General features: G+C 40.8%; 1 protein-coding gene across 1 annotated transcript in view; it reads left to right on the forward strand.

The window, feature by feature from the left end:
• Positions 1–16,105, forward strand: part of LOC126335005 (uncharacterized) — a 276,236-nt gene that overhangs the window by 25,031 nt on the left and 235,100 nt on the right. Inside the window, exon 2 of the mRNA XM_049997834.1 lies at positions 5,243–5,284. The gene's annotated coding sequence lies outside the window, so the exon portion shown is untranslated. The remainder of the gene's footprint in view (positions 1–5,242; positions 5,285–16,105) is intronic.

Below are 16,105 nucleotides of genomic sequence, written 5' to 3' on the forward strand. Positions count from 1 at the left end.
CAAGGCATCGGATTGCTGCAGACGTCGCAGCGCTCATATACACTCTAGCATTGTCATGCTGAAGGAATGGTGGTCCGTATCTTGACGTACTTTTCGAATTCGAAACTCAATTACAGCACGCTCTCATGCACTGACGTAGTTACGTTACACACTTCTATGTTACACGCTACAATTAGGAGCCGCCTAGCGGCAGAGGGCTGCAAATATGTAGACATGGAGAACAAAGAAGTAGAATGTTAATAACGTTTCTTTTATCTAAAAAAAAGCTTCAAGAGTTTTCACATAAAAAAATCGGAGGCAGTATTTTCAGTTTCAACGCTGGGTGTCGCGTTTCTGACCTCGATCGCAGAGGCTCCAAGAGAACGCGCGAGTTGTGGTTATGAGGGTTGCGAGGACCTTCCCATTGTCTTTCAAGTCCACGGTGACGTCGGACTGAATTGCGGTTAATTTTCGTGTCGGTGTGACGTCATTAATCACCTTACATCTAATATCCCCCCATGAACCATGGACCTTGCTGTTGGCGGGGAGGCTTGCGTGCCTCAACGACACAGATAGCCGTACCGTAGGTGCAATCACAGTGGAGGGGTATCTGTGGAGAGGCCAGACAAACGTGTGGTTCCTGAACAGGGGCAGCACCCTTTTCAGTAGTTGCAGGGGCAACAGTCTGGATGATTGACTGATCTGGCATTGTAACACTAACCAAAACGGCCTTGTTGTGCTGGTACTGCGAACGGCTGAAAACAAGAGGAAACTACAGCCTTAATTTTTCCCGAGGGCATGCAGCTTTACTGTATGATCAAATGATGATGGCGGGTAAACTACTACAAACGGCATAGTGAACGTATTATTGTGCTCAAGATAGACACGAAGCCCATGCCTACTACAGTAGTACAAGTTTATATGCCAACTAGCTCTGCAGATGACGAAGAAATTGATAAAATCTATGATGAGATTAAAGAAATTATACAGGTAGTGAAGGGAGACGAAAATTTAATAATCATGAGTGACTGGAATCCAAAAGCAGGAAAAGGGAGAGAAGGAAACATAGTAGGTGAATATGGATTGGGGCTAAGAAATGAAAGAGGACGCCGCCTGGTAGAATTTTGCACAGAGCACAACTTAATCATAGCTAACACTTGGTTCAAGAATCATGAAAGAAGGTTGTATACATGTAAGAACCCAGGAGATACTAGATGCTTTCAGATAGATTATATAATGGTAAGACAGAGATTTAGGAACCAGGTTTTAAATTGTAAGACATTTCCAGGGGTAGATGTGGGCTCTGACCACAATCTATAGGTTATGAACTGCAGATTAAAACTGAAGAAACTGCAAAAAGGTGAGAATTTAAGGAGATGGGACCTGGATAAACTGAAAGAACCAGAGGTTGTACAGAGTTTCAGGGAGAGCATATGGGATCAATTGACAGGAATGGGGGAAAGAAATACAGTAGAAGAAGAATGGGTAGCTTTGAGGAATGAATTAGTGAAGGCAGCAGAGGATCAAGTAGGTAAAAAGACGAGGGCTAGTAGAAATCCTTGGGTAACATAAGAGATACTGAATTTAATTGATGAAAGGAGAAAATATAAAAATGCAGTAAATGAAGCAGACAAAAAGGAATACAAAGGTCTCAAAAATGAGATCGACAGGAAGTGCAAAATGGCTAAGCAGGGATGGCTGGAGGACAAGTGTAAGGATGTAGAGGTTTATCTCATGAGGGGTAAGATAGATACGGCCTACAGGAAAATTAAAGAGCCCTTTGGAGAGAAGAGAACCACTTGTATGAAATCAAGAGCTCAGATGAAACCCAGTTCTAAGCAAAGAAGGGAAAGCAGAAAGGTGGAAGGAGTATAAAGAGGGTCTATACAAGGGCGATGTACTTGAGGACAATATTATGGAATTGGAAGAGGATGTAGATGAAGATGGAATGGGATATACGATACTTCGTGAAGAGTTTGACAGATCACTGAAAGACCTAAGTCGAAACAAGGCCCCGGAGTAGACAACATTCCATTAGAATTACTGACAGCCTTGGGAGAGCAGGTCCTGACGAAACTCTACCATCTGGTGAGCAAGGTGTATGAGACAGGCGAATATAATAATTCCAATCCCAAAGAAAGCAGGTGCTGACAGATGTGAAAATTACCGAACTATCAGTTTAATAAATCACAACTGCAAAATACTAACGCGAATTCTTTACAGACGAATGGAAAAACTGGTAGAAGCCGACCTCGGGGAAGATCAATTTGGATTCCGTCGAAATGTTGGAACACGTGAGGTAATACTGACCCTACGACTTACCTCAGAAGAAAGATTAAGGAAAGGCAAACCTACGTTTCTAACATTTGTAGACTTAGCGAAAGCTTTTGACAATGTTGACTGGAATACTCTCTTTCAAATTGTGAAGGTGGCAGGGGTAAAATACAGGGAGAGAAAGGCTATTTACAATTTGTACAGAAAGCAGGTGGCAGTTATAAGAGTCAAGGGACATGAAAGGGAAGCAATGGTTGGGAAGGGAGTGAGACAGGGTTGTAGCCTCTCCCCGATGCTATTCAATCTGTATATTGAGCAACCAGTAAAGGAAACAAAAGAAAAATTCGGAGTAGGTATTAAAATCCACGGAGAAGTAATAAAAACTTTGAGGTTCGCCTATGAAATTGTAATTCTGTTAGAGATAGCAAAGGACTTGGAAGAGCAGTTCAACAGAATGGACAGTGTCTTGAAAGGAGGGTATAAGATGAACATCAACAAAAGCAAAACTAGGGTAATGAATGTAGTCGAATTAAGTCGGGTGATGCTGAGGGAATTATATTAGGAAATGAGACACTTAAAGCAGTAAAGGAGTTTTGCTATTTGAGGAGCAAAATAACTGATGATGGTCGAAGTAGAGAGGATATAAAATGTAGACTGGCAATGGCAAGAAAAGCGTTTCTGAAGAAGAGAAATTTGTTAATATCGAATATTGATTTAAGTGTCAGGAAGTCGTTTCTGAAAGTATTTGTATGGAGTGTAGCCATGTATGGAAGTGAAACATGGACGATAAATAGTTTGGACAAGAAGAGAATGGAAGCTTTCGAAATGTCGTGCTACAGAAGAATGCTGAAGATTAGATTCGAAGATCACATAACTAATGAGAAGGTATTTAATAGAATTGGGAAGAAAAGAAGTTTGTGGTACAACTTGACTAGAAGAAGGGATCGGTTAGTAGGGCATGTTCTGAGGCATCAAGGGATCACCAATTTAGTACTGGAGGGCAGCGTGGAGGGTAAAAATCGTAGCGGGATACCAAGAGATGGTGGGTGGTGGCTAGTGTTTAACGTCCCGTCGATAACGAGGTCATTAGAGACGGAGCGAAGCTCGTTTTAGGGAAGGATTGGGAGGTAATCGGCCGTGCCCTTTCAGAGGAACCATCCCGGCATTTGACTGAAACGATTTAGGGAAATCACGGTAAACCTAAATCAGGATGACTGGAGACGGGATTGAACCGTCGTCCTCCCGAACGCGAGTCCAGTGTGCTAACCACTGCGCCACCTCGCTCGGTACCAAGAGATGAATTCACTAAGCAGATTCAGAAGGATGTAGGCTGCAGAAGGTACTGGGAGATGAAAAAGCTTGCACAGGATAGAGTAGCATGGGGAGCTGCATGAAACCAGTCTCAGGACTGAAGACCACAACAACAACGACATTAAACATGAACTATGAGCTCTGGCCTTGCTTCTCGCGTGTGTCGACTTCTTATTAGTGCTTCCAGCTTCTCCCAGCCCGAGGTTGCCGTCGCAAGGCTCTGGTGTTTTGCACCACTGAAGAGGAAGGTTACAGGGAGGTTCGAGCTAAATTTCGAACTTCTGCGCCGCAATGTGAGAAAATGACTGGGTTTCAAAATAGTGATCTTGCGATTGTGTTGGGCAGTGTAGATTAGCCTCGGCCTGCGACGTCGAACGTTCACTCTGTAGCGGAGTGTGCCCCAATGTGAAACTTCCTGGCAGATTAAAGATTTGTACCTGCCCAGGAGTCGAACTTAGGACGTTTGCCTTTTGCGGGCAAGTGCTCTACTGATTGACGATGTGCTGTTCAAGAAGAACTCACGACTCATCCTTACAGTTTTGTTTCAGCCATACACAGTTCATGATCCACAGAGAGTCTGTTGATAATGGAATCTGCTCCCACTGAGATGTAATTAGAGGCTCTTCAAAAACCGCATTTCTCAGAAGACATTTGAATAGTAGCATGTCAAACTCTGGATCTCTGTAACCCGCTGTGAAGTGCATGGTAGAAAGTACTCAACACGTTAGGAGCTCATGCAGGATAACTTGGGCCGGAAGCAGAAACGCGTCCTCGGATCCACCCATCTGTTCCGAAGGGACATCTGGCCCAGTTGCCCTCCGCCTGCTGAACTGCGAGCTTCGTCCGTTACGTCGATTCGTTTTGTGCCCCCTTAGGTATACTGCGGGAATGTAGTCATCCACACGTCGGTTGCACTGCAATATTTCTCAAACAATTTAAAGAAGCTATTCGGAAAAAAAAAAATGTTTCTGACGCATCTCATTGCCTCATTCGTCAGCTTCGTAATGAACTGGCTATCATTCCGACAGCAGTCATACTTACTCTATTTCTATGTTAATCAAGGTACTGCGTGAAATTCGAATACTTTGCTGTGAAAAATAGAGGTAAATATAGATTTTCGTTTGTTGCGTGTTAGTACACATAACGTCATGTACGAAACGGAGATAACATATTGCATTTTGCAAATGAGATCTACATCTATTGGCAACCTCGAGAAAATGAATGTAGTGCATTTACTGCCAGTTGTGTGCGCAAATGATAGCATTTAAGATATTCATAACGTGCCTTATACCATTTATGAATGGTTCCAGATAACGAAACGAGTTTTTAGCAAATGATAGGATGTAATGCGGACAGCGCTTTTTTTGTATAATGCAAAACTCTCTTGTAATTGTTTTAAGAGCCATCAGTAGCGGTGAAACGAGATTTGTAGCCACATTTATTTTTATACTGACCATGAGCTATTCATAAAATATAACCTTACCCGTCCTCAGTTATTTGATTAACAGTAGACCGTTTCAGGATTGTGTCGCAATTGCAGCTGCATTAGCATGTTAGTGCGATAAAATTGTGTAAACTTCGTTGTGTTTTGGGGAAAGAACCTAATTTTAACGTGGCAGCAAGAGAAAGAAGAAATCTGTACAAGAAAGGCGGAAAGAAGTCGCTCCCGCTGTTGCAGGTTCAGCGCAACCCTGTGGGTCTCACGGGAGGCGTGCCAGAGGTAAGTCCCTGCAGTCGCACCATCCTCTGTGTCCTCGGTGGCTCAGATGGACTCGATTCCCGGCTGGGTCGGAGATTTTCTCCGCTCAGGGACTGGGTTTTGTGTTGTCTTCCATCATCATTTCATCCCCATCCGGCACGCAGGTCGCCCAATGTGGCGTCGAATGTAATAAACCCTGCACCAAGGCGGCCGGACCTGCCACGCAAGGGGCCTCCCGGCCAATGACGCCAAACGCTCATTTCCGTTTCCAATGTCTCATCTTCGCCGGCCAGGTAGCTCAGCGTGTTCAGTCAGAGGGTTAGCCGCCCTCTGTAATAATTAAAAAACACTGAGTTAATCGTGCAACAACGAACCTAAACGGATGTCTTACGGCGTCCGCCCCTAGCAGACGCAACGAACAAAACCGAACAAAATGAAATTAAAAAAAAAAAAAAGATGGATAGAGCGTCTGCTATCTAAGCAAGCAGGAGATCCCGCGTTCGAGTCCCGGTAGGGGTACACATTTTCAACTGTTCCCGTTGACTTAAATCAACGCCTCTATGCAGCTAAGAGTATTCATTTCATTTAAATAATTTTTGTGTCATGGCTATAATGAGACAGTTATTTTTTGATACGTTACAGTATGGTACTTTCAAGGTCACGGCAACAAACGTAATAACTAATACATCTTTCACGTAGTACTTTACTTTTGTAAATGACAAGATAAGAAGATGGACTTCTGGAGAACTTTGCTTTTGAACGACGATAACCACGACACTTGGAACATTTTTACTATTAGCCAATGACAAAAATTATCTTATAGCAAGAAGCACAGTTTAGCGCTACAGGACACGCATTTGAGTGGTTTGTACTTGGAACATTTTTAGGAATATTTTTTGAACTACTATGATACAGAGAAGGTTTTCTGTGATAAATTGCATTCCGCAGTTCAATCTGTAACATCTGAGGGTATAACTACATTATCCCTCATGGGGATACACTTACTTCGTGTACCATGCGTGTGGCAAACACAAGGAGCCCTAGCTAATGTAGTATTTGCTTATACAATTTTACATGTCGGTACCATATGTCTCTAACAAGGAATTACACAATTATCTGGTCATTTAACAGAGAGGAATGAACATCTTTTTTACTATGTCACTGACGTATGTCTAGGTAATTACTCAGTCAGATTACTTCATACTTATGCAACTGTACTTTATCTGCGTTTTGGGAACTCTTCATATATTTTTGGAACCATTGTGATACTGTGAGAGCTTTGAGAGATGTATTTTGCATGGGATCATGATTTCTGAAGTACATTTGAGGTAGATGACACTATTGAAACGAGCAGAGAATTTTTTCTAGGCTTTGTGGTTATTGAAAAAAACTACGACGATTTTGAGATGTGACTGATGTACTATGATGACATTATTACGACGAAGTCGTGTATTATAATGTTGGTCAATAAGATGATGCTATATGAGGAATATGTTTATGCTACATGTTTATTATGATGAAATATAGAAGAAGTATATGTGTAATGAGGCAATGAATAATGAGTAGGGGCTAGGGACTCTGGTTTGTGAAAAAGAATGTTGGAAATCAAGAATCGTACTTTAAGAGTTATGAGATGGGAGTACATATGTGAATGTGAGTACTACAATGCTGACTGAAATTTTTGGACACTGTTATTCATGAGATTTCGTTTCTAAACACTTCTCCTGTAAATTTTCAATCTGTGAAATTCCTTTATTGGTATCAAACTGTCATTGTAGCTAAAACTGCTATCATAAATATTTTCGTAAAAAAGTGTATGTGACCTTGACGTAATGCTCTGCTGCCCCCAGCTGCGCGCTAGTCGCTTTGAAACATACCTATTGTTGTGTGGACTTTCAACTTTCCTCGTGCCGCTTCAGTAACTTTGAAGCTTGCCGCATTCCAGCAAGCGCTCGCATAGCTGCAGAAAAGGAGGCCGTTGACCTCGCTATTGACATTTCTTTGCAGAACGCACCACAAACCTGACACACTATTACTTGGAAATATATGATTGCACTGTGGAACTCGTACTTCGTGCTATCTACTGAAATGCTTATGAAGTGATGAGAAATATTCTTACGTCTACACATCTGATTATGACAAGTATCTTTCTACGAGAGTTGAAAGAATTTTTACTGACTTATGAAATGTTATATGGCTATTGAATGATGTTTTCATGCGTTGATTGACAATTTTTGCTTATTTTATTTGATATCTGCTTTCTAGCTGCGCTGCAGCGTTGGATTTATAAAATAAAATGTAATACAGATGCTAATGTAAACGCTTTCTGTCTACGGATCCATTAAATAATAATCCTATGATCCCCATTCTTTAAAAAGGAGCACTTGGAAAGGAAAGAAGAATAAGAAGGAGCAGGGACTAGTAACAGGAATTGCATACATAATTTTCTTTTCAAGGACTTGGTAATTTTTTGGTAGAATAAGTTATTACGGTGCACCACTCTCCGTGTTAAGATGTGACTTAAGCATTAAGATGTAAATAGACATTTCCCGTATCTGCTTTGCTGTCTTTCCTGTAATATTTTTTCTGTATGTGCTTTCTCATGTATAGATATAAGTTGCATTTGCAGTTGCTATTTGTCAGGCATTGTCCTACTGAATTTTACTTTGTATTACTCTGATAAACTAGTTTTACCACAGATTTATTATTCTTGTTTGCTGCATATTGCATTATGTTTCGCTAATTTAGATATATTGGTGCTTGCTTTGCCAATTTGCATTTTTTGTCGTTGTTGTTTGTGTTAAATGTTTTGTGCTGGTGCATTGCCTCATTCTCTAGTTTACATATCTGAACTCAGTAAATTTAAGTTAGTTTAAGAGGGGCTATACTATAAAAGAAAATGAGCTATGATGAGTTGGGAAGAAAAGCATTGAGAAGCTATATGAAAAAGGTATGGCCAAAGAGTATTGTACAATGAGGAATAATTATTTTGAAAGAGAAAATGAAAAGAAGTAAGTAGGTTATATTTTTTATTCCAGTCTTTGATCACAATATCAATTCCTTTGATGATGACTGGTTTCAGTCAATAATGACCATCTTCAGATCTGTTATACACCATGTCCTAATGTGATATGGCCGAAATGGCATCATCAAAACCTATAAATGTACTCAGTACAGCATCATCATACAGATCAACAATATTGTGTAAAATAGGCCACATCATCCACACAGTCATTTTGCAACTGGCTCATTATTGACTGAAACCAGTCATCGTCAAAGGAATTGATATTGTGATCAAAGACAGGAATAAAAAACATTTGACAGTAATGGATCGCTGTTCATATTCGCGACTATGTCATAGCTGGTGTAAGTAGGCTATAGTGACAACATGTTTAGGTAGGATTTTCTTGGAAACAAATGATGAGGTAAGAAATATATGAAAGCATGCTTAGATAGGACTTTTTTTGGGAACAAATGTTGAAATACGAAGAAAGTTTTGGTGCTAATGAAATTCCACATGTACTGGAGTACTAAATGTCACACTGAAAACAGAACCTGTCCTTTCCTTTTGTGTTATTCTGCTATGTGTTTGTGTATCCTTGTGTATCTGTGTTCTTCCTGTCTCTGCGTGTTTACTCGATAAGATAAATTTGGTAGAATATTTATTTCGTCTAATACTAAGCTGCATTCACTATGACGAGGAATACTGTTAGCCTCAAATTTAAATTTGTTTTGGAATGTATTCTTTACTTTGGGAAGATATTGGGAAATTATTTATTCTGTTATGTTTTCTTTAATGCTCATATGTCAAGTTAATATTTCAAAAGATATTTTCATTTTTCATTCATTTACTTATGTCACAATTCCTGTATTACTCACGTACAAGCTTATTTTTAATCTTTTTGTAGAGCCTGTATTACTACAAAATTTATTGGTATTATCATGTTGTTGACTGTAATGATGTTTTATGTACCTTTGTAATTGTATTCTTATGCTGTAAAATTGTAATTGTATAGACACCAGTTCGTCAAGTTAAGTAAATGGTAGGGATTCATTTTACTGCACACTTCTGTCGGTCATACAAAATGTATAAAATGTCAGAGGTTATATGACTGTGTTAGTGCTTGCACATGTGTTGATAATTCAGCAAGGGTCTGTTAAGGATATTGGTTCTAAGGATGCTGCAAAAAAATTGTGTGTGGACAAGTGGTGGTTCACGGATTTGCTACATTGTCATCAAGACTCTTCAGTTGTGATTGTGCACCCGCTCTGTGGCAATGGATGGCTGCTGGCCATCTCTACAAGGACTACAATGGGTCTATTCCTTTGGTGGCCCTCTACTACCATAATCTCTACAAGTACTACAGTGGGCTTGCACCTTTGATCGCCCAATACTATCATAATCTCTACAAGACATACTGTGGGTCTGCTCTGTGGTGACCTACCAATTGTACCAATATTCGTCAAGACATCAACTGCCTCTGCTGTGGGTTTGCTCTGTTATGGCCCATACCCATCTGCTTGTCCTCGCGTCAGGAGTCAGTACGATGTTTCTGTTGGGAGGACAACACTACTTCTTCAAGAATGCACGGAGGTCCACTACTTATGCGTGGATTTTCTTTTACTGCTCAGACTTTGTGCATAAAACTGTCATAGACTACTCTTCTGATGAATGACTGGGACTGTCTTTAGGGACTGTGAGGAAAATCTTTGCTTTTGACGAACAGTGTATTACTATTGTGTGCATCTGATCTATCTGATATTGTTAATATGAATTTTTTTAACAAATTAGTCCTGGCGAGTGCAGAAACTATTTTATAGATTTTTTTGTGAGGAGCAGGGGGGCTATGTAAGTAGGCTGTTTATGTGTTTGTACGTTGGCGGCACTATGCAGCACCCTGCATTAATAACTCTGACAGCCCTGCGTGCACTCTGTGAGAGACCCTGTGGCTGGTCGGACTTGCACTTGGAGGTGAACAGCCAGAAGTGATGGAAGTTGGGAGTGAGTCATCAGCAGTGATGGAAGTTAGAGGTTAATAATTAGCAGTGTTGAAGGTTTGCAGAATTAGCGCGAGCGGACGGTCTGAATGTGTATCCGTGATGGAAATTTATTACTGATTATTACATAATTTTTTTAACTGGCTGTCTTTTGATTAAGGTAAAATGTGCTAAATATATTTTTGCTCTGCAACAAAATCTTTCCTTTGCTGACCACATGCCTATTAGTAGTTAGAGCCCTCAGTAGTTAGAATCTCTTATTCAGTATTGGCGCTTGTATCGTTGTAGTTTGTGTCATGAAGATTTACTGTGAGGTAAGTGACTTGTGAAATGTATATGCTATTGTTAGGATTTCTTCTTATTCAGGGCCATTCTTTTCTATTAATTATTTGAAGTCAGGTTATCAATTTTGAGCAGTCATATTGCGTTTGAGTTGTATTTGTCAGGAATAATTCTATAGGTCAGAAATGAAACGATAAAGACAAGCAAAGTGAGATGAGAGTACGTTCAGTTTCACTCAGCAGTTTCAGAATTAAATAGCGTAGAAGTTTCACTTTCTCAGTTAGTGCAGTTTAAGTAAAAAAAATTATTAAGAAGCTTCAACATGCCCTGGGTACTTTAAATTGTGAGTACTTTTAAGGGAGAACTATTATCAGGAATCACTCCACGATAACTAGGGCGAAAGCACGCTTAGTAGCACAACAGATCACTAGTTGTAACAATATAGATACACGGGGCAGCCAAGAAAGCATATGGAGCGAGAAAGAATTAGCTTCGTTAGCAGCACAAGGCACAGGTGAGGAGAATACCGCTCCAAGGGAACTTTTTGAGGATGATAGACACAGTCAAGTCCGTGGTGGGCAATCTGAAAGCGATGATGAAGAACAGAGAGACACTGAGGCAATCGCAAAGATACGGGACCATAATGTAGGAATTCCAAGTGAACGCGGAAAAACTAAGAATCGTCGTAGATCGCCGTCAGTGACATCGTCACGAGGCAGCATAGTAGGGACGTTCGGTGATGACTTTCTCGAACACTAAGAAATGGAACGGGAAAAGGGCAGAAGATCACCTAAGAATAGAGGAAGGGAAAGTCACAACGGGAGAGAAGATCAAGATAACACAGGTGTGTTGGACATCCTTGCACACCTAAAAGCAACGGGAAGTCAAATGGGAAATAAAATTCAAAAGGTCAGCTCTGAATTGGGAGATCAAATAAAAAAGGGGAAGTGTGAAATAAAACTCAAAACGTTAGTGCCGAAATGGAAAGTAAAATTCAAAATGTTAGTGCTGAAAAGGAAAGTCAGATTCAAACTGTTAATGCTGAAATTGGAAGTAAAATTCATAACGTTAGTGTCGAAATTCAGTCAATAAAACATGAAACGAGGGGAAGTGAAACGAACGAGGCGCGATTACTAGCGAGGGGCGCAAAGCAGATTGCTCTTGAAACATTAGAGAAGACAGAAAATACGACAAAGATAGGGAGAGGTGTATTAACGAAGTTGCAGAGGCGCTTAAAACAAGCAGAAACTACGCAGCTGCCAAAGACAGAAATGGCGGAGCTATCAGAATTTAAACAAAACCTAGAAAATGAAATTATGCAAGTGTCTCAGGAAGTCAAGTCGCAACCTAATCAAAAATCACATCTCAGGAAAGAAATAGTAGGCGATTTGGAAATAACAGAAACCGAAAGAGCCACTTCAGACTCAGCACTATCATATCCAAGCCCAGACGGTACTAGAATGTGCTCGAATGTAAGAGATGTTTGTCAACTACAGACTGAAAGCGTATCTGCAGAGTATCGCTAGAGATATGGCCCCCATGTCTACACAGGGCACGACTGGGTCGCAAATTGCCAATACGAAGAACTGCAATGAAATATTTCATATGCATAATTTCATATGCAATGAAAGACCTGAGTCGAAACAAGGCCCCGGGAATAGACAACGTTTCACTAGAACCACTGACGGCCATGGGAGAGCCAGTCCTGACAAAACTCTATCATCTGGTGAGCAAGATGTATGAGACAGGCGAAATACCCTCACACTTCAAGAAGAATATAATAATTCCAATCCCAAAGAAAGAAGATGATGACAGATGTGTAAATTACCGAACAATCAGTTTAATAAGTCACGGATGCAAAATACTAACGCGAATTCTTTACAGACGAATGGAAAAACTGGTAGAAGCCGACCTCGGGGAAGATCAGTTTGGATTCCGTAGAAATATTGGAACACGTGAGGCAATACTGACCCTACGACTTATCTTAGAAGCTAGATTAAGGAAAGAAGAACCTACGTTTCTAGCATTTGTAGACTCGGAGAAAGGTTTTGACAATGTTGACTGGAATACTCTCTTTCAAATTCTGTAGTTGGCAGGGGTAAAATACAGGGAGCGAAAGGCTATTTACAATTTGTACAGAAACCAGATGGCAGTTATGAGTCGCGGGACATGAAAGGGAAGCAGTGCTTGGGAAGGGAGTGAGATAGGGCTGTAGCCTATCCCCGATGTTATTCAATCTGTATGTTGAACAAGCAGTAAAGGAAACAAAAGAAAAATTCGGAGTAGGTATTAAAATCCATGGAGAAGAAATAAAACTTTGAGGTTCGCCGATGACATTGTAATTCTGTCAGAGACAGCAAAGGACTTGGAAGAGCAGTTGAACGGAATGGACAGTGTCATGAAAGGAGAGTATAAGATGAACATCAACAAAAGCTAAACGAGCATAATGGAATGTAGTCGAATTAAATTGGGTGATGCTGAGGAAATTAAATTAGGAGATGAGACACTTAAAGTAGTAAAGGAGTTTTGCTATCTGGGGAGCAAAATAACTGATGATGGTCGAAGTAGACAGGTATAAAATGTAGACTGGCAATGGCAAGGAAAGCGTTTCTGAAGAAGAGAAATTTGTTAACGTCGAGTATAGATTTAAGTGTCAGGAAGTCGTTTCTGAAAGTATTTGTATGGAGTGTAGCCATGTATGGAAGTGAAACATGGACGATAACTAGTTTGGACAAGAAGAGAATAGAAGGATTCGAAATGCGGTGCTACAGAAGAAAGCTGAGGATAAGATGGGTACATCATATAACTAATGGGGAGGTATTGAATAGGATTAGGGAGAAGAGACGTTTGTGGCACAACTTGACTAGAAGAAGGGATCGGTTGGAAGGACGTGTTCTGAGGCATCAAGGGATCACCAATTTAGTATTGGAGGGCAAGGTGGAGGGTAAAAATCGTAGCGGGAGGCCAAGAGATGAATACACCAAGCAGATTCAGAAGGATGTTGGTTGCAGTAGGTACTGCACAGGATAGAGTAGCATGGAGAGCTGCATCAAACCAGTCTCAAAACTGAAGACCACAACAACAACAACTGCTACCCGATAATGAAAACGTAACAGGGAGTAGAAGAGAGGATGCCCAAAGTAACGGTAGACCGGAAACGTTAGCGCCAAGTGAGAATAGGGTAGGCCGAGTAGGAAGAATTTCTAATGAAATGTTCGATTTTAAGCATTTTATCTCTGTACGATAATTCCAGCATTACAAAGATGAGGGTAATGTTTTACACCCAAAAACTTTCATTGGACAATTTGATTTATTATTTCCTCCACACTGGCCTTTGATATACAAACTGGGCTTCGTATGTTCACATATCGAGGGGACATCGGCCGAACACATGCGGAACATTGCAAAAACATTCACGTCATACGAAGAGTTTCGTAGCGCATTTTCATACAAATACTGATCCAAGGAGACACAGGACAGGATCAAACAGGAAATAATGATGAGCAGAGACGTGGAGAGATCAGGGTTCCGTAGTCCGGTGAAGTATTTCGAAAACTTGACCAAGAAAAGTCAGTATTTGGACGACCCATGCACACCGGCTGAGATCATAAGATTGTGTTACATGAAGTTGCCAATTTCCTACCAGCAAACGCTCGTCGGCCGATGTGGAAGTGATGTTAAAGGGTTCAAGGGTATCCTAAGAGAGTTGGAGATCGCTTTCAACGAGCAGCAGGCGCGAGAAAAACGTAGGCAGAGAGACGTGCAAAGTGAAAGAACGGAGAACAACAGAGGGAATAATAGAGGCCATAATTGGCAAAACAATGTAAATCGACCGCCTCACTAATTCATGAACCATAGATATCGTAGTGGGAACAATGTACAGTGGAAGAAATGTGACAGAAAATATACGCAACAACACAGATGGGAGGCACAAAATAATGGCTTATCATGGGACGACAATAGAGAAACTTGTCAGCGGTCTGACCCAGGATGGGGTGGAATGAGTAACAACAGGAATCGTGAACATTCAGTTGAAATTAGACCACCTAAACCTGGGAGAGTACGCCAAAATGACGTAGAAAGTGAACAGTGACTAAGTCAGACGACGGGCATTAGTGAAAATGCGCCCATAAACCTTCTCGGAAGCAATAACATAAATATTACAGATTATGAGGACATGAGGGAGATATTACTTGAAGAAAAGGAAACGTTACCCAAACAGGAAATCTATTCTGTGGTAAAAGTAGAAATTGGAGGAATTATGGGTACTGCTGTAATAAATAGTGGAAGCGAACACTCAGCTATTTCAGATAGGCTGTTCGCTAAATGCAAGGATTCGGTTAAACCACCGATGCTCACAGTACAGAAAACAAAGGTACGCGTTGCGTTAGTTGGGAAGGGTATGGAAATATCGCAACAAACACGGCTAGATTTTGAATGCCAAGGACACCAGATGTCATCTGTTCATAATACCGAAACTAACAGCTGATATAATAATCGGTGTAGATTTTCATTCAGCACAGAAAGCTATCATTAATCTAGGAAGAAGGGCGTTAAAGTTAGGGAAAGAGAATAAAATAAAAATCAGTTTGATGTAAAGGCTATTAAAGCTCATAGCAAAATACCGAGTGAAGAATTAAAAGAGAAGATGATATATTGATAGCAGAAAATACCTGCGAGAGACATAACAAATTCATAGAGGAAGTGTTAAGCAGTTTGAAAAGGTGTGGGGTGACTGCAAATATTGACAAGTCTTGTTTTGGGAGCAGTAGGGTTAGTTTTCTGTGATAGCAGGAGAAGGGATTAGTCCCAACCCAGAGAGGATCGCAGCAATTGCTAAGTTTGCCACTCCTACAACCAGAAAACAACTGAGAGGGTTTCTAGGGATAATAAACTTTTTATAAAAAGTTTACCTTCTTGTACGTGGAAACATTAGCTAGTCCCCGTCTCTGTCAATTGATGGGAAGCGGAACACCCTGTGTGTGGGATGAGTGTGCAGACCGAGAATTCAATAATTTGAAGATGGCACTCGTCAATGTTCCTATTTTATCACATCCTGACCTGTCACAGGATTTTTGTACGACCACTGACAGAGCGAAGACCGGTTTGGGAGTTATGTTGTTTCGGGAGTTTGAACAAGATGGCAAATTAGTACCCAGAACAATCGTCTTTGGTAGCAGGGTACTATCTAAAAGTAAAAGGAATTACTCTGTTACCGAACTTGAAGTCCTTGCAGTAGTATGGGGACTTAAAAAGTTCAGATATTTTCTATTCTGTAGAAAAATAAAAGTCTATTAGAACTACTTAAACCTAACTAACCTAAGGAGAGCACACTTATCCATGCCCGAGGCAGGATTCGAACCTGCGACCGTAGCGGTCACGCGGTTCCAGACTGTAGCGCCTAGAACCGCACAGCCACTACGGCCGGCTGTCCCACTCACCTGTTGGTATAACAGAAGAGACGGCTGAAGCATTAGATCAAGAGCACTTTACGTTGTTCTACCTCAAAAGGGTTGCATTTGAAAACATCGTAACTGTAACGACATGTAGTATCCAGAATGA

Source organism: Schistocerca gregaria, chromosome 2 (genome assembly GCF_023897955.1).
Source record: "Schistocerca gregaria isolate iqSchGreg1 chromosome 2, iqSchGreg1.2, whole genome shotgun sequence".
Taxonomy (NCBI): domain Eukaryota; kingdom Metazoa; phylum Arthropoda; class Insecta; order Orthoptera; family Acrididae; genus Schistocerca; species Schistocerca gregaria.